The sequence below is a fragment of the Tamandua tetradactyla genome, chromosome 10 (assembly GCF_023851605.1).
Source record: "Tamandua tetradactyla isolate mTamTet1 chromosome 10, mTamTet1.pri, whole genome shotgun sequence".
NCBI classification, from domain to species: domain Eukaryota; kingdom Metazoa; phylum Chordata; class Mammalia; order Pilosa; family Myrmecophagidae; genus Tamandua; species Tamandua tetradactyla.
The window spans coordinates 75,331,327-75,357,212 of record NC_135336.1 but is presented as its reverse complement, the minus strand read 5'-3'; the positions used below and the strand labels follow the sequence as shown (position 1 = coordinate 75,357,212).

The window sequence follows — 25,886 nt, the reverse complement described above, 5'->3', positions numbered from 1 at the left end:
ATTTGAAAAGATTGAAATCATACAAAACACTTCCTCAGACCATAAAGGAATGAAGCTGGAAATCAATAATAAGCAGACTGCCAGAACATTCACAAATATATGTAGGCTCAACAACACACTGTTAAACAACAGTGGGTCAAGGAAGAAATGACAAGACAAATCAGTAAATACCTCGAGGCAAATTAAAATGAAAACACAACATATCAAAATTTATGGGATGCAACAAAGGCAATGCTAAGAGAGAAATTTATTGCCCATATGCCTATTTCAAAAAAGAAGAAAGGGCAAAAATTGGAGAATTAACTCTCCACTTGGAAGAACTAGAGTAAGAACAGCAAATTAGCCCCAATGCAAGCAAAGGGAAAGAAATAATAAAGACTAGAGCAGAAATAAATGAAATTGAGAACATGAAAACAATTGAGAAAATCAACAAAACCAGAAGTTGGTTCTATCAGAAAATCAGTAAGACTGATGGATCCTTAGTGAGGTTGACAAAAAGAAGAGAGAGGAAGCAAATAAATAAAATCAGAAACGGAAGGAGTCATAACCACTGACCCCACAGAAATAAAGAAAGCAATGAGAGGAGACTATGAACAACTTTATGCTAATAAACTAGACAATGTAGATGAAATGGACAACTTTTTAGAAAAGTATGAACAACCAACATTAACTCGAGAAGAAACAGACGACCTCAACAAACCAATCACAAGTAAAGAAACTGAATTAGTCATTAAGAAGCTCCCCAAAAAGAAAAGTCCAGGATCAAATGGCTCCAAATGTGAATTCTACCAAACATTCCAGAAAGAATTAGTACCAATCCCGTTTGAACTCTTAAAAAAATTGAAGAAGAAAGAATGCTATCTAACTCATTCTATGAGGCCCACATCACCATCGTACCAAAGGCAGACAAAGATACTATAAGAAAAGAAAACTACAGACCAATCCCTCTAATGAATATAGATGCAAAAATTCTCAACAAAATTCTTGCAAATAGAATCCAGCAGCACATTAAAAAAATTATACACCATGACTAAGCAGGATTCATCCCACATATGCAAGGATGATTCAACAGAAGAAAATCAATTAATGTAATACACCATATCAACAAATCAAAGCAGAAAAACCACCTCATCATCTCAATTGATGCAGAAAAGGCATTGACAAAGTCCAACATCCTTTCTTGTTGAAAACACTTCAAAGGATAGGAATAGAAGGGAACTTCCTCAAAATGATAAGGGGAATATATGAAAAACCCACAGCTAACATCATCCTCACGGGGAAAAACTGACAACTGTCCCCCCAAGACAAGGAAAAAGACAAGAATATCCACTATACCATTGTTATTCAACATTGTGTTGGAAGTTGAATCCAGAGTAATTAGACAAGAAAAAAAATAGAAGGCATCAGATTTGGAAAGGAAAAAGTAAAACTCTCACTGTTTGCAGATGATAGGAGACTATATGTTGAAAACCCTGAAAAATCGATAGCAAAACTACTAGAGCTAATAAATGAGTACAGCAAAGTGGCAGGCTACAAGATCAACACTCAAAAATCTGTAGTGTTTCTATACACTAGTAATGAACAATCTGAGGGGGAAATCAAAACGAAAATTCCATTTACAATTAATTGTAATCAAAAGAATAAAATATGTAGGAATAAACTTAACTAAAGAGACAAAAGACCTATACAAAGAAAACTACAATAAATTGTGGAAAAAAATCACAGAAGACCTAAACAAATGTAAGGGCATACTGTGTTCATGGACTGGAAAACTAAATATAGTTAAGATGTCATTTCTACCTAAATTGATTTACAGATTCAATGCAATACCAATTAAAATCTTAAAAACTTACTTTTCAGAAATAGAAAAACCAATAACCAAATTTATCTGGAGGGGCAGGGAGCCTGGTGCCCCAAATCGCTAAATTTATCCTGAGAAAGAAAAATGAACTTGGAGGCCTCTCACTACCTGACATTAAGGCGTATTATGAAACTACAGTGGTCAATACAGCATGGTACTGTGCTCCAGGTCAAGATGGCGGCTTAACAATGTGCGCATTTTAGTTCATCCTCCAGAACAACTACTGAATAACCAGAAACAGCACAGAACAGCTTCTGGGGCCACATCAGTGACCAGACACAAAGCGTACCCCAGTCTGGACCAGCTGGACCGACTGTGAGCCCTCACAGAACCGTGAGTTCCCAAGGCTGCGGCAGCCAGCGCCCCTCCCCCACAAGCTGCATCACAGAGGGGAAAGGAAAGGAACTTTACCATCAGCAGGGACTGAGCACAATGAAACGCCAATGGTGGAATTAATTAACATATTCTGACTACTAAAAATAGGCCCCCAGCTTAGGTGAACCTGATCAAAGCGGAGGTTGCTCATTTTTGCCCTGGCTCCAAGGGGGCAGGGCTGACAGAAAAGGGGAAAAAAAAGAGAAGGAAACAGAGATTTTTGTGGCTGTGTTTCTACAAAGGCTTGACTGCCTTTGGATATAGTGGCAGGACTTCTCAGGCTGCAACTGCCCCAGGCATAGGCAGAAGTGAGCTCTTTTGGGGGCTTCTCTGGAGCCTGTGCCTTCGCCAGGGGAGGGGTGAGGCCCAACTCAGGTGGAATCCCTCCATCAAGGAATTCAGACACCAGGGCTTGGCAATTTGAAGCCATTAAAACCAGTCTACCTCTCCTCTGTCTCCACCATGCTCCCAGCAGGGAGAATCTGCCAAAGTTAAAGGTACCGCATCAGCTTATGCTGGTGGGACCTGCAGGCAGACAAGCACCACATACTGGGCAGGATAAGAAAAACAGAGCCCAGAGACTTCACAGGAAAGTCTTCCAACGTGCTGGGTCTCACCCTCAGGGAAAACCGACACAGGTGACTCTTTTCTCCTGATAGGAAGACAGTTTGGTCTGGGAAAATCTGGCTGGGGTCTATAATAACTAAGTAGAAACTCCTAAAAGGGGGGAGGGGCGGGGGAGAAGGCATCATACAAGCAGGGCAAGAAACAAAAAAACAAGAATTGAAAAATTCTCCTCTGTTAAACAAAACTTAAGCTAGAGGTCCAGATAAAGCTGAATGGAATGTCAAAGAACAGATAGACAACAATTGATCCAGCAAGAAAACCCTACGTAAAAGAAGTGAAAGCAATCTCCAGAATAAACTAATTAAGGTAATTAAATGCCTAGACACCAGCAAAATATAACAAATCACTCTAGGCAAATTGAAGATATGGCCCAGTCAAAGGAACAAACCAACAATTCAAATGACATGCAGGAGCTGAAACAATTAATTCAGAATATACAAACAGACATGAAAAACCTCATCAAAAACCAAATTGATGAACTGAGGGAGGATATAAAGCAGGCAAGGAAAAAAAAAAGAAGAAATTGAAAGTCTGAAAAAACAAATCACAGAACTTATGGGAATGAAAGGCAAGCTAGAACAGAAGAAAAAAACAATGGAGCTTTCTCCGCCGGCCCGCCGCGCGGCGCCCACGCCCCGCGGCAGCCGAGCCGCCCGACCTCCTCCCCCCCTCTCTTTCTCCGCCGGCCCGCCGCGCGGCGCCCACGCCCCGCGGCAGCCGAGCCGCCCGACCTCCTCCCCGCCTCTCCTCCCCCTCCCGCTCCGTCTGCTCTCCAACTACCACGGTGCCCTCTTCCCCCGCCTTCACCGTGCTCCTCCGCCACCAGCCTCGACAGCCTTGCCGCCCTCACCTTTCCTCCTCCAGAACAACTACTGGGGGAGTGGAGATAACACAGAGCAGCTCCCGGAGCCACGAGGGAGATCAAAGGGACAGCGTACCCCATCTTGGAACAGCTGACTATCTGGGAGAACCAGCTCCGGTGAGATCACCAAGGGGCACGGGCTTTCCTGGGTGGGACGGCAAGCGACCGGAGTCCCTCCCTTCCACCTTCCCAGGCCAGCTGGTAGAATTGGACAGGCGGTCCCCTTAGGCCGCGGCGGCTGGTGCCCCCACCACACGAGGCCCCCCGGAACAACTGAGATAGTTGGGTCGGAAATCCCCAGACTGCGAAGAACAGTGACCGGGGGATCCCATCCAAACACGTGACTCCCCCGTCGGCTGGGAACAGTGCACTCTACCGGGCTGCGACAGCTGGCGCCCTCCCGCCACGCTTGGTGCCCCGGGCCGACTAGCTAATTTGGTCGGACGCTCTCCTGTGCTGCGACGGCCGGCGACCCTCCCCGCGTTTGGAACCCCGGGCCGGCTGGCATTCTTCCAAGACGCTTCGGTTGCCGAACCTCCCCTACGGCGAGAGTTTTCCAGAGTTGAGGGACCCACAGCAACTTTCGCTGGTGGAACCCACAGACAGGCATGTGCCACGAGCGCCACCTACTGGGCAGGATAGGAAGAACAGAACCCAGAGATTGCGCAGAAAAATCTTTCAACCTGTGGGGTCGAACACCCGGGGAAATCTGACTAAATGCCCAGACGCCAGCAGAAGATAACGGATCACGCTCAGAAAATTGAACATATGGCCCAGTCAAACGAAGAAACCAATAGTTCAAATGAGATACAGGAGCTGAAACAACTAATGCTGAATATACGAACAGAAATGGAAAACCTCTTCAAAAACGAAATCGATAAATTGAGGGAGGACATGAAGAAGACATGGGCTGAACATAAAGAAGAAATAGAAAAACTGAAAAAACAAATCACAGAACTTATGGAAGTGAAAGATAAAGTAGAAAAGATGGAAAAAACAATGGATACCTACAATGACAGATTTAAAGAAACAGAAGATAGAATTAGTGATTTGGAGGATGAAACATCTGAATTCCAAAAAGAAACAGAAACTATCCGGAAAAGAATGGAAAAATTTGAACAAGGTATCAGGGAACTCAAGGACAATGTGAACCGTACAAATATACGTGTAATGGGTATCCCAGAAGGAGAAGAGAAGGGAAAAGGAGGAGAAAAACTAATGGAAGAAATTATCACTGAAAATTTCCCAACTCTTATGAAAGACCTAAAATTACAGATCCAAGAAGTGCAGCGCACCCCAAAGAGATTAGACACAAATAGGCGTTCCCCAAGACACTTACTAGTTAGAATGTCAGAGGTCAAAGAGAAAGAGAGGATCTTGAAGGCAGCGAGAGAAAAACAATCCGTCACAGACAAGGGAAACCCAATAAGACTTTGTGTAGATTTCTCAGCAGAAACCATGGAAGCTAGAAGACAGTGGGATGATATATTTAAGTTACTAAAAGAGAAAAACTGCCAGCCAAGACTCCTATATCCAGCAAAACTGTCCTTCAAAAATGAGGGAGAAATTAAAACATTCTCAGACAAAAAGTCACTAAGAGAATTTGTGACCAAGAGACCAGCTCTGCAAGAAATACTAAAGGAAGCACTAGAGTCAGATACAAAAAGACAGAAGAGAGAGACATGGAGAAAAGTGTAGAAAGAAGGAAAGTCAGATATGATATATATAATACAAAAGGCAAAATGGTAGAGGAAAATATTATCCAAACAGTAATAACTCTAAACGTCAATGGACTGAATTCCCCAATTAAAAGACATAGACTGGCAGAATGGATTAAAAAACAGGATCCTTCTATATGCTGTCTACAGGAAACACATCTTAGACCCAAAGATAAATATAGGTTGAAAGTGAAAGGTTGGGAAAAGATATTTCATGCAAACAACAACCAGAAAAGAGCAGGAGTGGCTATACTAATATCCAACAAATTAGACTTCAAATGTAAAACAGTTAAAAGAGACAAAGAAGGACACTATATACTAATAAAAGGAACAATTAAACAAGAAGACATAACAATCATAAATATTTACGCACCGAACCAGAATGCCCCAAAATACGTGAGGAATACACTGCAAACACTGAAAAGGGAAATAGACACATATACCATAATAGTTGGAGACTTCAATTCACCACTCTCATCAATGGACAGAACATCTACACAGAGGATCAATAAAGAAATAGAGAACCTGAATATTACTATAAATGAACTTGACTTAACAGACATTTATAGGACATTACATCCCACAACAGCAGGATACACCTTTTTCTCAAGTGCTCATGGATCATTCTCAAAGATAGACCATATGCTGGGTCACAAAGCAAGTCTTAACAAATTTAAAAAGATTGAAATCATACACAACACTTTCTTGGATCATAAAGGAATGAAGTTGGAAATCAATAATAGGCGGAGTGCCAGAAAATTCATAAATACATGGAGGCTCAACAACACACTCTTAAACAACAAGTGGGTCAAAGAAGAAATTGCAAGAGAAATTAGTAAATACCTAGAGGCAAATGAAAATGAAGACACAACATATCAAAACTTATGGGACGCAGCAAAGGCAGTGCTAAGAGGGAAATTTATTGCCCTAAATGCCTTTATCAGAAAAGAAGAAAACGCAAAAATGCAGGAATTAACTGTCCACTTGGAAGAACTGGAGAAAGAACAGCAAACTAATCCCAAAGCAAGCAAAAGGAAAGAAATAACAAAGATTAGAGCAGAAATAAATGAAATTGAAAACATGAAAACAATAGAGAAAATCAATAAGACCAGAAGTTGGTTCTATGAGAAAATCAACAAGATTGATGGGCCCTTAGCAAGACTGACAAAAAGAAGAAGAGAGAGGATGCAAATAAATAAGATTAGAAATGAAAGAGGAGACATAACTACTGACCTCACAGAAATAAAGGAGGTAATAACAGGATACTATGAACAACTTTACGCTAATAAATACAACAATTTAGAAGAAATGGACAGGTTCCTGGAAAGACATGAACAACCAACTTTGACTCAAGAAGAAATAGACGACCTCAACAAACCAATCACAAGTAAAGAGATTGAATTAGTTATTCAAAAGCTCCCTAAAAAGAAAAGTCCAGGAACAGACGGCTTCACATGTGAATTCTATCAAACATTCCAGAAAGAATTAGTACCTACTCTCCTCAAACTCTTCAACATAATCGAAGTGGAGGGAAAACTACCTAATTCATTCTATGAAGCCAACATCACCCTCATACCAAAACCAGGCAAAGATATTACAAAAAAAGAAAACTACAGACCAATCTCTCTAATGAATACAGATGCAAAAATCCTCAATAAAATTCTAGCAAATCGTATCCAACAACACATTAAAAGAATTATACATCATGACCAAGTAGGATTCATCCCAGGTATGCAAGGATGGTTCAACATAAGAAAATCAATTAATGTAATACACCATATCAACAAATCAAAGCAGAAAAATCACATGATCATCTCAATTGATGCAGAGAAGGCATTTGACAAGATTCAACATCCTTTCCTGCTGAAAACACTTCAAAAGATAGGAATACAAGGGAACTTCCTTAAAATGATAGAGGGAATATATGAAAAACCCACAGCTAATATCATCCTCAATGGGGAAAAATTGAAAACTTTCCCCCTAAGATCAGGAACAAGACAAGGATGTCCACTATCACCACTATTATTCAACATTGTGTTGGAAGTTCTAGCCAGAGCAATTAGGCAAGAAAAAGAAATACAAGGCATCAAAATTGGAAAGGAAGAAGTAAAACTATCACTGTTTGCAGACGATATGATACTATATGTAGAAAACCCAGAAAAATCCACAACAAAATTACTAGAGCTAATAAATGAGTACAGCAAAGTAGCAGGCTACAAGATCAACATTCAAAAATCTGTAGCTTTTCTATACACTAGTAATGAACAAGCTGAGGCAGAAATCAAGAAACGAATCCCATTTACAATCGCAACTAAAAGAATAAAATACCTAGGAATAAATTTAACCAAAGAGACAAAAAACCTATATAAAGAAAACTACAAAAAACTGTTAAAAGAAATCACAGAAGACCTAAATAGATGGAAGGGCATACCGTGTTCATGGATTGGAAGACTAAATATAGTTAAGATGTCAATCCTACCTAAATTGATTTACAGATTCAATGCAATACCAATCAAAATCCCAACAACGTATTTTTCAGAAATAGAAAAACCAATAAGCAAATTTATCTGGAAGGGCAGGGTACCCCGAATTGCTAAAAACAACTTGAGGAAAAAAAACGAAGCTGGAGGTCTCGCGCTGCCTGACTTTAAGGCATATTATGAAGCCACAGTGGTCAAAACGGCATGGTATTGGCATAAAGATAGATATATCGACCAATGGAATCGAATAGAGTGCTCAGATATAGACCCTCTCATCTATGGACATTTGATTTTTGATAAGGCAGTCAAGCCAACTCACCTGGGACAGAACAGTCTCTTCAATAAAAGGTGCCTAGAGAACTGGATATCCATATGCAAAAGAATGAAAGAAGACCCATCTCTCACACCCTATACAAAAGTTAACTCAAAATGGATCAAAGATCTAAACATTAGGTCTAAGACCATAAAACAGTTAGAGGAAAATGTTGGGAGATATCTTATGGATCTTACAACTGGAGGTGGTTTTATGGACCTTAAACCTAAAGCAAGAACACTGAAGAAGGAAATAAATAAATGGGAGCTCCTCAAAATTAAACACTTTTGTGCATCAGAGAACTTCATCAAGAAAGTAGAAAGACAGCCTACACAATGGGAGACAATATTTGGAAATGACATATCAGATAAAGGTCTAGTATCCAGAATTTATAAAGAGATTATTCAACTCAACAACAAAAAGACAGCCAACCCAATTACAAAATGGGAAAAAGACTTAAACAGACACCTACCAGAAGAAGAAATACGGATGGCCAAGAGGCACATGAAGAGATGCTCAATGTCCCTGGCCATTAGAGAAATGCAAATCAAAACCACAATGAGATATCATCTCACACCCACCAGAATGGCCATTATCAACAAAACAGAAAATGACAAGTGCTGGAGAGGATGCGGTGAAAGAGGCACACTTATTCACTGTTGGTGGGAATGTCAAAGGGTGCAACCACTGTGGAAGGCAGTTTGGCGGTTCCTCAAAAAGCTGAATATAGAATTGCCATACGACCCAGCAATACCATTGCTAGGTATCTACTCAAAGGACTTAAGGGCAAAGACACAAACGGACATTTGCACACCAATGTTTATAGCAGCGTTATTTACAATTGCAAAGAGATGGAAACAGCCAAAATCTCCACCAACAGAAGAGTGGCTAAACAAACTGTGGTATATACATACGATGGAATATTATGCAGCTTTAAGACAAGATAAACTTATGAACCATGTAATAACATGGATGGACCTAGAGAATATTATGCTGAGTGAATCCAGCCAAAAACTAAAGGACAAATACTGTATGGTCCCACTGTTATGAACGGACATTCGAGAATAAACTTGAAATATGTCATTGGTAACAGAGTTCAGCAGGAGTTAGAAACAGGGTAAGACAATGGGTAATTGAAGCTGAAGGGATACAGACTGTGCAACAGGACTAGATACAAAAACTCAAAAATGGACAGCACAATAATACCTAATTGTAAAGTAATCATGTTAAAATACTGAATGAAGCTGCATCTGAGCTATAGGGTTTTTTTTGTTTTTGTTTGCTTGTTGGTTTGTTTGTTGTTGTTGTTTTTTACTATTACTACTACTTTTATTTCGTTTCTTTATATTAACATTTTATATCTTTTTCTGTTGTGTTGCTAGTTTCTCTAAACCGATGCAAATGTACTAAGAAACAATGATCATGCATCTATGTGATGATGTTAAGAATTACTGAGTGCATATGTAGAATGGTATGATTTCTAAATGTTGTGTTAATTTCTTTTTTTTCTTTCCGTTAATAAAAAAATAAAATAAAATAAAAAAAAAAAAAAAAAAAAAAACAATGGAAACCTACAATGGCAGACTTTGAGTGACAGAACATAGGATCAGTGAACTGGAGGACGGATATATGAAATTCGGCAAGAAAAAGAAAATATAGGGAAAAAAATGAAAAATATAAGCAGGGACTCAGGGAATTGAAAGACAATACGAAGCCCACGAATATATGTGTTGTGGGTATTCCAGAAGGAGAAGAGAAGGGAAAAGGAGGAGAAAAACTAATGGAGGAAATTATCACTGAAAATTTCCCAAGTCTTATGAAAGACTTAAAATTACAGATCCAAGAAGTGCATCGTACCCCAAAGAGAACAGATCCAAATAGACATACTCCAAGACATTTAATAATCAGAATGTCAGAGGTCAAAGAGAAAGAGAAAATCTTGAAAGCAGCAAGAGAAAAGCAATCCATCACATACAAAGGAAGCCCAATAAGACTATGTGCAGATCTCTCAGCAGAAACCATGGAGACAAGAAAACAGAGGGATGATATATTTAAATTACTAAAAGAGAAAAACCGCCAACCAAGAATTCTATATCCACCAAAATTGTCCTTCAAAAATGAGGGAGAAATTGAAACATTTTCAGGCAAAAAATCACTGAGAGAATTTGTGACCAAGAGACCAGCTCTGCAAGAAATATTAAAGGGAGCACTAGAGACATATGAAAAGACAGAAGAGAGAGGTGTGGAGAAGAGTGTAGAAAGGAAGACTATGAGTAAAGGTAAAAAGAAGGAAAATTAGATATGACATATAAAATCCAGAAGGCAAAATAGTAGAAGAAAGTACTACCCATGCAGTAAAAACACTGAATTTTAATGGATTAAACATGCAGTAATAACACTGAATGTTAATGGATTAAACTCTCCAATCAAAAGACATAGTCTGGCAGATTGGATTAAAAAACAAGACCCATCTATATGCTGTCTCTACTCAAAGGACACAAGGCCAAGGACACAAATGGACATTTACACACCAATGTTTATAGCAGCATTATTAACAATTACCAAGAGATGGAAGCAGTCAAAATGTCCATCAACAGACGGATGGCTAAACAAACTGTGGCATTTACATAAGATGGAATATTATGCAGCTGTAAGACAGAATAAAGTTATGAAGTATGTAGCAACATGAATGTACCTTAAGGACATTATGCTGAGTGTGATTAGCCAAAAACAAAAGGACAAATACTGTATGGTCTCACTGATATGACCCTGGGGGTTGTTCATTAGTGAATAAACTTGGAATATTTCGTTGGTAACAGAGACCATCAGGAGATAGAAATAGGGTAAGATATTGGGTAACTGGAGCTGAAGGGATACAGATTGTGCAACAGGACTGAATATAAAAACTCAGAAACGGACAGCACAATATTACCTAACTGTAATACAATTATGTTAAAACACTGAATGAAGCTGCATATGAGAATGATAGAGGGAGGAGTGCTGGGGGCACAAATGAAATCACAAAGAAAGATAAATGTTAAAGATTGAGATGGTATAATCTAGGAATGCCTAGAGTGATAGTGACTAAATGTACAAATTTAAAAAATGTTTTTGCATGAGGAAGAACAAAAGAATGTCATTACTGCAGTGTGCTAAAAATAGATGGTAATTAATATTTTAAAATTTCAACTTAATTGTGAGACTAAAGCAAAAAATGTTTATTTGGTACAAATTTATACTTTGACTAGTGAATCTCCTAATATAACTTACGTAGATAGTTGGTTGAACACCTTAAGTACGTGGAACTTTGTACAGGACATGAGATTTTGTTGGGTTTGTCCAGGTGATGCCCTGATGAATCCCAGAGTGATTTGATCAGTGAGTGGAAAAGTATTTGCAAAGTCCCCTTCAGGGAATGGTGAGAATGGGGGAAAACTCAACTTTCCCAAGTTGAATTCTTGATATTCTCACAAATAGTGTGGGCAACCAAAGCTATAGGCTGAGCCCCCAGTCTTGGGGGTTGTTCATATGAAACTTAACCCCACAGGGGATAAGGCCAAGCCTCTTAAAATTAGGCCCAAGAATCACCCCCAGGAGAACCTCCTTTGTTGCTCAGATGTGGCTTCTCTCTCCAGCCAACATGACGAGCAGTCTCACCACCCTCCCCCTGTCTACGTGGGACATGACTCCCAGAGGTGTGGACCTTCCTGGCAACATGGGACAGAGATCCTGGAATGAGCTGAGACTCAGCATCAAGGGACTGAGAAAAACCTTAGAATGAGCTGAGAATTAACATCAAGGGATTGAGAGAACCTTCTCGACCAAAGGGGGAAGAGTGAAATGAGACTAAGTGTCAATGGCTGAGAGATTCCAAACAGAGTTGAGAGATTATTCTGGAGGTTATTCTTAAGCATTAAGCAGATATCACCTTGTTGTTCAAGATGTGAGGGAGAGGCTAGAGGGAACTGCCTGAAAATGTAGAGCTGTGTTCCAGTAGCCATGTTTCTTGATGATGATTGAACAATGATACAGCTTTCACAATGAGACTCTGTGAATGTGAAAACCTTGTGTCTGATGCTCCTTTTAGCTACTATATCAACAGAAGAGTAGAACATATGGAATAAAAATAAATAATAGGGGGAACAAACGTTAAAATAAATTTAGTTTGAAATGCTAGTGGTAAATGAAAGCGAGGGGTAAGGGGTATGGTATGTGTAACTTTTTTTCTCTATTATCATTTTATTTCTTTTTCTGTTGTGTTTTTCTTTTTCTAAATCGATGCAAATGTTCTAAGAAATGATGAATATGTAACTATGTGATGATATTAAGAATTGCTGATTGTATATGTAGAATGGAATATCTTAATGTTTTGTTTTTTTTAATTAATAAAAAAAGTTAAAAAAAAAAAAGATGTAATGGAGAGACTGGAGGGAACTGCCTGAAAATGTTCCAGTAGCCATGATTCTTGAAAATGACTGTATAATGATAGAGTTTTCACAATGTGACTGTGTGATTGTGAAAAACTTGTGTCTGATGCTTCTTTTATCTACCTTATCAACAGGAGAGTAAAACAAAATGTCTTTTATTTCTTTTTCTGAATTGATGCAAATGTTCTAAGATGATCATGATGATAAATATGCATTATGTGATAATATTATGAATTATTGATTATATATGTAGAACGGAATGATCATAACAAAAAATAAATAAATAAATAAATCAAACAAACAAACAGAAAAAACTAAGAAGAAAAGGTATCAAATCCGATTCTCCAGAGTCAGATGCAAAACTGGGAAAATGAAAAAGGTAGACAGACCTAAACAAAAGTTACAATCAAAACACAAATCATCTAAGAAAAAACTGGAAAGAATCGTGGTAATTGGGATATTTCTGGTAGTGTACTGAGCGAAGGAGAAGTAGAGAAGTGCAGAAGGACCCTTTTGGAGCAACTGGATGATAATCAATAAATCATACCAAAAAAAGAAAAAAAGAGATGTAACGGAGGGGCTGGAGGGAACTGCCTGAAAATGCAGAGCTGAGTTCCAGTAGCCATGTTTCTTGAAGATGATTGTATAACAATACAGCTTTCACAATATGACTGTGTGATTGTGAAAACCTTGTGTCTGATGCTCCTTTGATCTACGTTATCAACAGATGAGTAAAACATACAGAATAAAAATAAATAATAGGGGGAACAAATGTTAAAATAAATTTAGATTGAAATGCTATTAATCAGTGAAAGGGATGGTTAGGGGTATGGTATATATGAATTTTTTTCTGTTGTCTTTTTATTTCTTTTTCTGAATTGATGCAAATGTTCTAAGAAATGATCATGATGATGAATATGCAACTATGAATTACTGATTACATATGTAGAATGGAATGATCATAATAAAAAATGTGTATATACATATATATGTGTGTGCATATATGTGTGTATATATATATTTGCGTATATATATATATACATATACATATAAATATGTGTGATGAATATACAACTATGTGATGATATTGTGAGCCATCAATTGTTTACCTTGGATGGACTGTATGGTGGGTGAAGACATCTCAATAAAAATACATTTTTTTAAAGTTACTTTGGATGATACCTGATGAATGTAGGTGGCTGAAGGATGCATTGACAGAGAAGCAGATTGGTGAACAATGGTGTATACTCATGAACAAAGGTTGTGCTGCTATAAAAAGGAACAAAGTTGTGAGGCATGTAATGATGTGGATGAACATGTGGGACATTTGGTGAGACAAAATAAGACAGAAACAAATGTACAATGGTATGGCCAACTTTAGAAAATGCTTATAAGAAAACAGGGACCTAGATTGTAAGCTTTTAGAACAGACACATGAAGTCTGGAGTGGTGATTACCATTTCTGGATTCTGAGAGGCTGTTTTATACATGTAACCTGATATTTAGAGATAAGAACAAAGCCGAACAGGTTGGGGTCAAAGTAATTCAGAACATGGGAGTGAGGAAAAATTGTCTATGTTTTAGAACCATACATACTGTTTGAGACAAATGGAAGAAAGTTTTATTTGATCTGGAACTGAAATTTTCTGTAGTGCATAATCTAATTCAACCTATCTGTATAGTTCATTTGAACAACTGAAACACAAGGAGTCTAGAATACAAAAGAGGTCCTTTAATCTTGTAAAGATTATTATAATGCCTGGAAACATCCTAGAGTATATTAACCAGATAATCAAAACATATCGGCAAAGTCCCCTGAGGGAGGGGAGAAAGAATACGAAACTATTAAACCTTACCATCATGGAATCCCTTGATACTGTGTCAAACTTTAGGGACACCCCAATCAATAGGCCACGCCCTCATCAAGAGGCTTACTCTTGAGAAGCTTATGTAGGTAGGAGAGAAGCTTAGACTACCTATAGGCATGCCTAAGAGTTACTTCTGGAGGACCTCTGTTGTTGCTCAGATGTGGGGTTTCACTATTCTTTCTAAGCCCAACTCTGCAAGTGAAATCATTGCTCTCCTCTCTATGGGGGTCATGACATTCAGGGGTGAAAGTCTCCCTAGTGACATGGGAGAGGACTTTCAAGGATGAATCCAGACTTGGCACTGTGAAATCAGTAATTCCATCCTGACCAGAAGGGGGAAAAGAAGTGTAATTAATAAAGTATCAGTGTGTAGAGAGAGTTCAAATAGAGTTGAGAGGCTATTCTGGAGATCACTCTTACACAAGCTTCAGTTAGATATTGCTACCCAGCATAATCTGCCAACCCCCTTACAGGACCATTCCAGCCAATTCTTAAGAACATCTAGGACAATATATAAGATTCCACAAGGGTTCCATGCACAAGAGTAACTTGCCAGAAACCTACAACCTCCAGATGGGTCCCTGGTTCAGATAAGTCCTGAAACTTACCCCAGCCTCTCCAGAACATCAGATAGTTTCATCTCATTACCCCATATTAGTGATAAACTATTTCAATATGAAAAATTTCTAATTGCCATAGCACAACACCCCTAAAGAAAAATCAAAGGTGATGGTGGAGTTATATAGAGAAGATAGGATTTAACAAATGAATATGAATGCTGAATCATTAAACTGATATCTCTTTTAGTCTCCAGTATTTTAGCGCAGCTAGAAGTAAAAACCTAAAATTGTGGAACTGTAAGCCACATCAAACTCTGAAATGTGTTCTACAACTGATTGTGGTGCTGTGCTTTGAAATTTACTGCTTTTTTGTATATGCATTTTTGTTCACAAATAAAGAAGGAAAAAAAGTCGATTGAATGCTAAAAAAAATTTCAGCCCTCTAGCCTCCTGTATTCTGGAATAGCTAGAAGGAAAACTATGAGAGGATCGTATGGCAGCCCATGACAAACTCTGGGCTGTCCTGTAACTACTTGTTGAAGAGTGCTTTGAAAACTATTGCTTTTTTATTTCTTTGCTTTGTATGTATGTTATAGTATACAATAAAAAAAGTTAAAAACAAAAAGTTACTTTGGGGTTAGTGATATTTGAAAGTCATCTAAATAGTGAGTGTTTGTGTCTGGGAAGAAAAAAGAAAAACATTTACATATGTTAATAGTAGTTAACTACTTCAAAGGAGCCCTAAATATTGCTCGGGAAGAAGAAAAAAGAAACATGAAGGTAGAGATTACGCTCTTTGCTTTCTAGGAGTATTAGCTGTTTAATTTCCATGTGTGCTACTCAGTATAATATGTTAAATATGCACTTAAAGCTAAGAAAATTAATACTTATAGTCAGAAAACTTAGTAACAATGAGAAGTTGCATAGCATACTTATTAGTTTTTCTGTGTGGTTCTTCTCTATCAATTCCCAGCTCTCCCCACCCCCTAATGAGGAAACTAAAGAAGGCACTCAGGAAATAAGGTGATAGGGAAATCATCATCTTAACGATAAATAACAACTAACAGCAACTGAGTGATTACTGAGTACCAAGCATTTTTCACAATATTTTATACACATTAACTGTTTCAATTCTCCTAACAACCCTACAAGGAGGCATTAATATTTTCACCACCTTACAATGAATGAAGAAACAGAGACATTGAAAGATTCATTTTAAAACACAGTGTACACATTATTGGAAACCCCATTCCAGTCATCTTGGTAGAGGAAAGTTGAGAAATTACACTTTCCCATATAAAATTTCTAAGTAGCACTGCAGGCAGCACTTGATTTAGGAGTTTGGGTGAACCTTTTATTTATTTTTTTTTAACAGAGGTCTAACTACCAGACTAGCAATCTGTCAAATTCCTCACACACAAAAAAAGCTTGGATCATTTTGGACAAGTTGCATCTCTAGAGCACACATATAAATGAAAGGTGTTGAACTTACCTATTTCACCTCTAAATGTGTTCTAATCCTGTACCATCAGTCAACCAACAAGAAGCCTTACCCTGACATCCCCTGCCCTTCCGCTCACAGCTGAAAAACATTACAGCAAGTTCTCTGAGCTCACTTCAGAATAAGTACAGGCATTTCTTAAGCATTACTACACACAGAATTATAGGAGCAATTCTGCCTGTGAATCGCATGGGTTTTGAAGTTCTGTCTGGGTTCAAATTCTGGTTCTTTCCTACTGCATGACCACTGGCATGTTTCTAACTTCTTTACGGCTCAATATTTCTCTTTAAAATGGGGATTAATAGCAACAATGACGATTTCATTGTGAGGATTAAATAATGCATGTAAAGCTCTTAGACAACATTTCCAGGTAACTGGGTAATTGCCCTGGCAGTCATTCCATAAACAGAGTTTTTATAATAATTCATTGCTTGACATATGCACTATGATATAAACTCAAGTGTTGGCTAAGTATCTTTTAATCTTTTGTCTCTAATACTTAGCAGTGTCCTTCCTATAGTGAGAACTCAAAATCTGTTATGTAAATAAGTCACATGAAATGTATCTACTAGGTTTGCCAATTAGAAAATCACTGTTGCCTTAGGCCAAACCTGACTTAGTGATGGCTTTGAGGAGTTGCAACAAGATATTCAGTTGTGTCCCCACATCTGCTACCTGTCATTAAGCATGAAAAAGAAATGAAGAAATTGGAAAATTCCAGAAAATTTTAAAACAAAAACAAAAGCAAAAAACAGTTCATAAGTTTAAAACCACCCACCACACAAGTACAAACTGTAATGTGGTGAAGTCCTGCCAGTCAAGCACATGACTCATCTCTCTTCTACCCCAAATCCATGCTGCCATGCAAAACTTTCCTCCAGTTTGCTTCTAGGATTCTCCCTAATTGCATTCGTTGTAGTCATCACAGTGTCTTTTAAGAAAGCCCATATTTAATGTAATAAAATGTAATAATGGCCTGAAAGCGTAAGAGTGGTGGTGGTGCTGGCAGTGCCTCTCAGTCTGTGAGACACCATTAGTAAAAAAAAAGGAAAAATTATTCAAATTGAAAAAGAAAGAAAATCATATGCAGAGATTGCCTGGCTGTACAGGAAGAACAAATCTTCGATTTGTTAAGTGATGAAGCATGAAACAAAATTCAAGCTAGTTTTTTGCTGTACCTCAAACTGCCAAGTAACTGCTACAGTGCATGATATGGTGCTGGTGTTTGCTTACATCTGCCATTTCAGCCATTCATGGGAGGTCTTGGAACATATGCCCTGTGGATAGGAGGATCCTACCCTATCTGACCACAGGGTTTGAAGACAGTGTGTGTAGAAGACAGAACAGACCTCTGTTTGGGGAACTTGGTTCACGAGGAAAGGAGAAAAAAAATGTAGTAGACACAGGGTGATTTAATGGTCAAGGAAAGGTCGTTTTGAAATAAGAAATGTTAACTGTGTTTATAACATAAATTGAAAGAAAAGAGCAAAGCAGAACTAAGAGAATCTGTACACAATAAGCTTCTGTGACAAAGGAGGCACACAACATTTACCCAGGATAAAGGCGCAGAAAAAAAGGGGTAGAAGGTTTTAGAGACTGGCCCAAGTCTGAAATATCTGTGAGGCGCAATGGGAGAAGTGAAAGATCAAACAGCATCAAATTTCCAACTGAGCTGACTTGGTAGTTGGTGAAGCTATATTGGGGTATATCGTACCACCTTTTTGCTTCTATATATGTTTGAAAATTTCCATACTAAAAATGTTTAAAAAAACAACACAGTAAGGGCGGGCCACGGTGACTCAACAGGCAGATTTCTTTCCTGCCATGCCAGAGACCTGGGCTCAATTCCCAGTGCCTGCCCATGTGGAAAAAATAAACACACACACACAGGGCAATCACACTACATCCCTGTGAGAACAGCCAAAAAAAAAACCCACTATGGGGAAGATGTGGAGCACCTGGAACTCTCAAACTCTATTTGTGAGTGTCAACTGATGCTACTTTGGAAAACAGTTTAGCAGTATTAACTAAAACTAAATGTCTGTATAATCCAGGAAATAAAGAAATTCCACCCATAGGTACAAAAACATACGCACATGGGAGCTAAGACACAGATGGGATTGACAGGGCAGCAACATTCATAAGTCAGAAACAGGAAAAGAAATATTTTTCAACAGTACAATGAATAAATCTATTCATTGGTACACACCATCTAGCAATGAAAAGGAATAAATTAGTGCTTGACAACATGAATAACTTACATACATCATTATAAGTGAAAGAAGACAAAAGTATATACTATATAATTCCTTTAATATAAAGTGTTAACACTCATCTTATATTGTTAGAAATCAAAGGAGAGTGAGAAAATTAAGTAGAAGGGATATGAGAACATAACCTCATATGTGGGTTATGTTCTATTTCCTGATCTGTATGAATAATTACATGGATGTGCTTACTTAGGGAAAATGCTCTGAACTATACACTTATGATTTGTGTATTTTATGTGTATGTGTCATACTTTAAAGTTTATTTAAAAGAAATTTTAAAAGAGCTGAAGGAGCCAGACAAAAAAAGCTACCATAAAATTTTCCTCATTAAAAATATAATGTGTGATGAAACTTATTATTCAAGATGTAATGGAGAGGCTGGAGGGAACTGCCTGAAAATGTGGAGCTGTGCTCTGCTGGCCACGTTTCTTGAAGATAACTGCTTGATGATATGGATGTTGCACTGTGACTGTGTGGTTGTGAGAGTCTTGTGTCTGATGTTCCTTTTGTTTACTTTATCAATGGACAAGTAAAACATATGGATTAAAAATAAATAAATAATAGAGGGAACAAATGTTGAAATAAATTTAGTAGATTGAAATACTGGTGATCGGAGAAAGGAATGGGTAAGGGATATGGTATGCATGAATTTTTTTCTGTCTTTTTATTGTTTTTTCTGAATTGATGCAAATGTTCTAAGAAATGACATGAATATAGAACTATGTGATGATAGTGTGAGTTATTGATTATACAACAAGAACGGAATGATCATATGTTAAGAATGTTTGTGTTTGTATGTGGTTATGCATCATAAATTAATATATATAATGTGTGATAAATAGGCAACTATGCGATGATACTGTGAGTTACTGATTATATACCAAGAACGGAATGATCATATGGTAAGAATGTTCATGTTTGTTGTTACATATAAAAAAATTTTTTTAATTAATATATATATAATGTGTGATCAACATATAACTATGTGATGATATTGTGAGTTACTGATTATATACCAAGAATGGAATGATCAAATGCTAAGAATGTTCATCCTTGTATGTTGTTATATTAAGAAAAATAAAAATATATATATATATTATGTACTGGGCAGTGCAACAGTGGCTCAGCAGGTAGAATTCTCATCCGCCATGCCCAAGATCCGGGTTCGATTCCCAGTGCCTGCCCATGCAAAAAATATACATATATATTTATATATAAACATATATATAAATATCATACTAACGCTTTATAAATGTCCTTAATGGCAAAAATAAATAATAATAATCTAGCCAAGCTGGACAATAAAACAATAGTGTCCCCAATCCATGCTTGCTCTTTTTCTCTAGCTGTGTACCACAGTTCATGAGCAGCAGCAAAGAAACTGGCCTGTAGAAGTGATCTTATGGGTAGAGACAACCGTTGGGATCTGATCATGGGTTAAGATTAGTAAAGAAAATCCAGTTTAAAAATGGACAGAAAGACTGCCTTAAAAAAAAGTGGTCAGAAAACCAGTGGTGGCATGGGAAGGAGGCAAGGTGTGGGATATTTCACAGATATTGAGAAGCTGTGATGGAAGTGTGAGAAAGCTAGGAGACAGTGACATATCAGAGGTCCAAGATTTCAAAGGTGGAGAACTAAATATAAGGAGAAAGGGTTGCTTAACTAAAATAGACAGGAGGTACTATTTGAAAGGTTAATGAATTGTGGTCTAAGGATGTTAGAAAAGTGAATCTTAAAATGTAAATGCCACACAAAAACTCAAAAATGGACAGCACAATAATACCTAATTGTAAAGTAATCATGTTAAAACACTGAATGAAGCTGCATCTGAGCTATAGGTTTTTTTTTTGTTTGTCTGTTTGTGTCTTTTTTTTTCTTTTTCCTTTTCTTTTTTTTACTATTATTATTATTTTTTTCTCTATATTAACATTCTATATCTTTTTCTGTTGTTTTGCTAGTTCTTTTCCTAAATCGATGCAAATGTACTAAGAAATGATGATCATGCATCTATGTGATGATGTTAAGAATTACTGATTGCATATGTAGAATGGAATGATTTCTAAATGTGTTAATTTCTTTTTTTTCTTTAATTAATAAAAAAAAGAAAGAAAAAAATGTAAATGCCAAAAAGATGCTTATGAGTTGGGTAGGTAACTATAAAATGGAGCATTTCTTGGTCAATGCGGAGAAGCAACTAGAAGTATGGTATAAGCAGAGGGGAAGGATTCCCAAATGAAGAGAGCTGGTATACAAGGCGTATGGGAAGTGGTCGGGAAAGGTCAACATGGCCCCAAGAGAACCAGAAAACTAAGCTTTTATACTGCACTTGGGCTACAATCCCTGCCTTGCTCTTCTTGGTTTTACAGCTGCATGTGATAATCTGACTTCTCCCCCTAGAGATTATGAGAAGGGTATCTTCTTCATTTATATCTCCTGAAATACCTATTATAATACCTTGCCTATAAATGCACATATTACTTACTTATTCCCAAATCTCTTCCACAGGGACTGAGGTTGCTTGTAAGAAATATTTAATAACATACAATTTATAAATCTAAATCCAGTCCAAGGAAAATACATATTATAATGCAAAATCAAACAAAAGTTAAGAATGTGGATGTGCAAACTCAGCAGATGAACTCACTACGCTCCCTCCTACGTGGGACATGATTTCCAGGGGTGTAGCTCTCCCCAGCAACGTAGGATAGATATCCTGGGATGAGCAGGGACCTGGCATCAAGGGACTGAGAAAGACTTCTTGACGAAAAGGGGTAAGAGAGAAATGAGACAAAGTAAAGTTTCGGTGGCTGAGAGATTTCAGAGTCAACAGTTATCCTGGAGGTTATTCTTATGCATTATAAAGATGTCCTTTCTAGTTTATGGTTCATTGGAGTGGGTGGAGAGGATCACCTGAAACTGTTGAGCTGTGTTCCAGTAGGCTAGATTCTTAAACAGGACTGTATAAAGTGTGAGGTTTACAATGTGACTGTGTGATTGTGAAAACCTTGCGTCTGATGCTCCTTTTATCCAAGGTATGGACAGATGAGTAAAAATACATGGGTAGGAGGTACAAGGGTAATTCAGTGGTAGAATTCTCGCCTGACAAGCAGGAGACCAGGGTTCGATTTCTGGCCCATGCACTTCCCAAATCAAACAAAAACCAAACAAGCAAATAAAAAAATAATTCAACAAATGGTGCTGCAATAATGGGATACTCACATGGAAAAAGAATGAAATGTGACCCCCACCATACAACATACCAAAAAATACATACATATACATATACATATATATATATGGATAAAAAATAATAAAATAATAGGGGGAAAGGGTAAAATAAATTGGGTAGATTCAAATACTAGGTCAATGAGAGGGAGGGGTAAGGTATAGCGTACTTATGAGTTTTTTTCTTTCTTTTTCTGGAGTGATGCAAATGTTCTAAAAAATGATCATGGTGAACAATACACAACTATGTGATGATACTGTGAGCCACTGACTGTACACCATATATGGAATGGATATGTGTGAAGATTTCTCAACAAAAATATTTAAAAAAAAAAAAAAAAAGGAACAAAACTATGAAGAAGAAAAAAAAATGTGGACGTGCAGATAGATTTTCTCTAAGTATTCGCTGAACTGGATTGTGCTCTCCTCTGCCCCACCCCTATACACAGAGAACAGACACACTGATCTCAGGGAAGCACTCAAATTTTAATTATGACCACAAATATTTCTGTTGTTTTCACTCTAAATATATTATCTTCCCCCTGTTCACCAATATGCAGATGCTAATTCAGAATTGTCTGGCCAAAAAAAAAGCAAATAGAGTATTTAGCATTATGGGTAAAGCAACTGGTTGCCATGGTGAACATTTTCATCAGCTTCATAGAATACTCCATACTGCTCTATTTTAGAAACTCGTCCTTCGCTTTCTTGTTCATCAAAAACAAAAACAAACAAAAAAACTTTCTTCTCATACTTTTTGATTAACAGGAGAGGTGACTGTGTATTTGACAAAAATGGAAAAACAAAGTACACCCAAGTGTCTTGTAAGAGAGTACAGATAACAGGAAACCATAGAAATTGATAGTAATAAAATGAGTAAATAAGGTTCCCCTTATGGAAGATCCTGAAATCATTAAAGAAAAGGTTAATTACAATAAGAAAATCAACCCTGATTTTCCTGAGCATGCCTGATTGTGCCTCAATCTTAATAATTCCTTTGTAATATCCGAAGTAAATCTGAATTTCCCCAGAAATCATTACCAGGGGCCATTCTATTCCTGCTTATTTTGTATTTTTCCAAAAATGGATTTATTCCCCCATAGGAAAGTTTAAATATGATTTTTGTGCATATATTTATTTTTTCTTCTTCATACCTAAGAAGGGACTGAATAACCAGTGAATAGGGAGAGGTAATTCAATTTTTTGTTTGTGTAACAAATGCTCTGAGGAGTACAAGAAACTAAATATGAAACAAAAGAGACAATTTAATTCTATAGCCAACTAGAAAATACTGACACAAATAATTATTTTAGAAGTAAAACCTCATGAAAGCAATTTCCACTTGACAATCCTGTTCTGATGGCACGTAACACCCACTGCTCTTTTTAAAAAAAAATTTTTTAAACATAACATACAAACACGAACATTTTTAACATATGATCATTCCATTCTTGGTATATAACCAATAAATCACAATATCATCACATAGTTGTATATTTATCACCACTATCATTTCTTAGAACATTTGCATCAATTCAAAAAAGAAATAAAAAGAAAAAAGAAAAACATTCATACAAACCATACCCCTTATCCCTCCCTCTCACTGACTGTTAGTATTAGTATTTCCATCTACCCAATATATTTTAGCCTTTGTTTCCCCTATTTTTTTCTATATCCCTTACCACTCCCTTCCACTGATCATTAGCATTTCAATCTACTAAATTTATTTTAACATTTCTTCCTCCTATTTTTATTTATTTTTAATCCACATGTTTTACTCATCTATCCATACCATGGATAAAAGGAGCATCAGACACAAGGTTTTCACAAGCACACAGTCACATTACAAAAGCTATATCATTATACAATCATCTTCAAGAAACCTGGCTACTGGAACACAACTCTACATTTTCAGGCAGTTCCCTCCAGCCTCTCTATTACACCTTAACTAAAAAGGTAATATCTATATAATGCATAAGAATAACCTCCAGGATAACCTCTCGACTGTGTTTGGAACTCTCAGCCATTGACACTTTATTTTGTCTCATTTCTCTCTTACCTTTTGGTCGAGAAGGTTTTCTCAGTCTCTAGATGCTGAGTCCCAGTTCATTCTAGGATTTCTGTCCCATGTTGCCAGAACAGTTTACAGCCCTGAGAATCACGTCCCATGTAGAGAGGGGGAGGGTGGTGAGTTTGCTTGTCATTTTGGCTGAGAGAGAGAGAGGCCACACCTGAGCAACAAGAGATTCTCTGGGGGTGACTCTTAGGCCTAATTTTAACTAGGCTTAGCCTATCCTTTGCAGGGACAGGTTTCATGTGAACAAACCCCAAGATTGAGGGCTCAACATATTGCTTTGGTTGTCCACACCCACTCTTCTTAAGTTAGTAGGATGTTCCGGAAGGTGACCAGAACTAAAGCTCCAACTTCTAGACCTCAGTGACTGAGCACTTGAAATGTGGCTAGTGTAAACTGAGATGTGCTGTGAGTCAAATACAGAGCAGATTTCTCAGATTTGGAATGAAAGCTAAGTATGAAAGCTTTAACTCTCATTAATATTTATTTTTTATTGTCTATGGAAATGTTAATATTTTGGATATATTGTGTTAAAATATATTAATGTTAATCTCACATTTTTCTTTTTACTTTTTAATGTGCTAATAGAAAATTTTAAATTACCTATATGGCTTGCTTTATATTTCTACTGGACACCACTGTTCTCATCCAATGCCATAGCTCATTGTACTTGGCCTCAGGATTTGAGTCCCATAAAATGAGAATATGATGTGACTTCACTATCCTGAAGGCATCAAAGGAGTAGATTCAAATGAGAAGTAGTATGTGAAGCTGTATTATAAGTATTACCGCTTCTCTAGCCCAGATTTAGAATTTCATTCTAAAAGTATTAGATTTTACACTGTACAACAAAGGAAGGTTAAAGAGCCTTCTCAATTCTTACTGCTGAAATACCTCAGTATGAAACTAAGTCAAACAAAAGTCTCTGTCCAGTTCATCAGAGAAAATCTCCATGGGAGTTAATCAGTTTTCAGGAGTTCAAAGCACTCTTCATTTGTTAACTGAAAATAAGACTGAGGCAGGTCAGCTATGGTCAATTTAACAAAGATGTTGCTCATCAAATTAGGTACACTGTATCTGGATATCCCTTGGGATTCCTTAAGAACACTTATTTGCTGCTAAGCCATTCTTTCTTTGAGAAAACCATCAAACTCATATAGAACATACATCTACACTACAGGAAGTTGAAAAAGTAATTTCAATTCATTATGTTGTTTCTCCTTGAACACTAAAAAATTTAAATACATTTCTATTCCTTAGAGGCAGTGGGAATTAAAATAATTTCTATTTCAACTTGCAAAATATCTTTAAAAGAATGAAAACAATAATTTCCAAAGAAATTTGTATTGTCTCAGTATGATAAATGTTGAAATGCTGGTTAACTTGACTGTTGATCCATTTCCTCACCAACTACCAAAGGACAAGATGAACCATGCTACTGATCTCAAAATATACTGCTACTCTTATCTCCCTCTTTTATCTTAACATTCATGAGCAAAGGATAGGCTTAACATTCATGTCTGAGGGCAGAAAATAGTCTTTTCTTCTACATGCAAATACCGAGTCAAGTAAGATTTTTAAGGCTTAAACTCTAATTGGCTAACTCATTATTAAAAGTCAAACTGGGCACTAGAGTAACTTTCCAGAAACCTACAACCTCCAGATGGGTCCCTGGTCCAGATGAGTCCTGAAACCTAGCCCAGTCTCTCCAGAACATGAGACAGT

General features: G+C 37.2%; 1 protein-coding gene across 2 annotated transcripts in view; it reads right to left on the bottom strand.

The window, feature by feature from the left end:
• Positions 1-25,886, bottom strand: part of CXADR (CXADR cell adhesion molecule) — a 70,343-nt gene that overhangs the window by 33,986 nt on the left and 10,471 nt on the right. The window contains exon 1 of one of the 2 annotated variants that reach the window (XM_077118748.1): positions 2,151-2,286. The exons of the other annotated variant lie outside the window; for it this stretch is intronic. The gene's annotated coding sequence lies outside the window, so the exon portion shown is untranslated. Of the gene's footprint in view, positions 1-2,150; positions 2,287-25,886 lie in introns of those variants that run through there. 2 annotated transcript variants of the gene reach the window in all.